This window comes from Limanda limanda, chromosome 8 (genome assembly GCF_963576545.1).
Source record: "Limanda limanda chromosome 8, fLimLim1.1, whole genome shotgun sequence".
Taxonomy (NCBI): domain Eukaryota; kingdom Metazoa; phylum Chordata; class Actinopteri; order Pleuronectiformes; family Pleuronectidae; genus Limanda; species Limanda limanda.
Genome location: NC_083643.1, coordinates 29,881,784 through 29,883,548, shown reverse-complemented (window position 1 = coordinate 29,883,548; position 1,765 = coordinate 29,881,784). Strand labels below are relative to the sequence as shown.

At 39.9% G+C, this 1,765-nt stretch overlaps 1 long non-coding RNA gene across 1 annotated transcript; it reads right to left on the bottom strand.

Annotated features, from left to right (window-relative positions):
* Positions 1 to 368: 368 nt before the first annotated feature.
* LOC133009589 (uncharacterized) lies at positions 369 to 795 on the bottom strand. Its single transcript, XR_009680550.1, has 3 exons — positions 706 to 795; positions 493 to 586; positions 369 to 401 (listed from the first exon to the last, which is right to left on the bottom strand). It is a non-coding gene; the product is annotated as an uncharacterized LOC133009589 (long non-coding RNA).
* Between the last annotated feature and the right edge of the window lie 970 nt (positions 796 to 1,765).

The following is a 1,765-nucleotide window of genomic DNA, read 5'->3' as shown; positions in this document are numbered from 1 at the left end:
CACGTGGGGTAAGCCCCTCCCACACAATATTAATAATAAAAATGTATATATTAATATTTATTATTATTTATAAGTAAGCCTTTACCAAAAGCACTGCAGTTAATTAAAACTAAACATTCATGTGATGCTTGATGTTACAGGTGAACACATTGTACAGGGAACAAATGTGAACAAGGTATATGTGGAGTGAAAGCTTTATTTACATACAGCAAAAATATTGTACAAAAACTCAGATGAGGCTTGAAATGTTTCTCTGCAGCCTCTGGGTCATGACTTCTTTGTGGGACTCTGTCTGAATCTTCTCCAGTGTGTAGACGTCTGTGGTGTGTAGCTGTGAGATCAGTGTAGCTTCCAGTCTTATATGAAGTGTGGATCCATGTCATTTGTCCCGCTTCAATCAGCTGTAAACACATTCAGTAAAATTAGCACAGTTCAATGACAACATACACCTTTACATCTAAATGGAAAATTATTTAATGAATATAACCTTACCCTCTTTCTTCTCCGACAACTCCTCAATGCTGATGTAAGGTCTGGTCGGATCATACTGGCTCATAGTGTGTCTTTGTACGTCATGGACAGGCAGCTGGAAAACAACGAGAGTAACATGAGTTTATTATTAATAAACGGAAATAGCCGCACTGCATCACCGTTGGAAGACCCACAGCAAAAAAACACCAAAACAATTCATGAACAGTTACTTACATTCAATGGCTTAATTTTCTGCACTTTAAATCCGGACTTTCAGCGTCTCAGCCTAACGCCTCTTTGTTTGTGTGTGTGTGTGGGGGGGGGGGGGGGGGGGCTGAGGCTGTGAAAACATACAGAAAAGTCACGTTGATGAGAAAACTTAACGAGAACAAACTGTTACATCTAAGTAATTCATACATATTTACACATGCACTAGATCTGCTCCAGCACTCGATGCTGTATTCGTATTTTAGCAACTTTCTCGCTATCCCAAAGTTGCTGGCATGCTTTTCAGATGAACGAGTTAGCTTGGTAGCTAGCAATGGCGGCTCCTTTTAGCTTAGCTCTCACCTTAACTCAGGGACTTTGCATCCGTCTTCTCCGCCTCGACTCGTCCACACCGGGCCCGCGGCTCTGCTTACCAACGCACTCATCTTCTCCTCCAGGGAAAAGCGTCGTGTCGACTTCAGCAAGTTATTTACCCCGAAAACAGACTCACTCGTACGGAACAAACATAACACGAGCGACACTCGATGCTGCAATGCATTAACGAGGCTGTGATTGGTCGAGCCAATCAGCTGATGACGCGAGCGGGTGACATGAGGTTTTCACAGTAAATGTCCACAAGTAAATTTACTTGTTAAATTAAATTTGTTCTGTGTTGGTAACCTCATAGTTGAATACACTTATTTTAAGTCGCTTTGGAAGTGTTGACTGTTTTAATGGAATACTGAGAGTTTAATAACAACAATTAGACAATTGAAGTTCAAATTATGAAGGAATTTCAGCTCTATATTGTGTCTTCTTTATATTTTAAATAATAACCGAACTGAGTGGAGATGTATGTTGTAGCCAAACAGCCGGCTGCTGTGTTTTGTCACTGTGCAGTCCACGGGGGATTAAATATTACACTGAAAAAATAAATCATTAAATCAATGAATGTTTCGTAGCAATTTTGAAAGTAGTGGTAAAAGGTAGAATTTATAATTCATGGAAAACAGCCTAGTTTGCCATTGACATAAATGTCAACGGCAAATGAATATGATGCCAGTATTTTGGGAGGACAGATATTTTT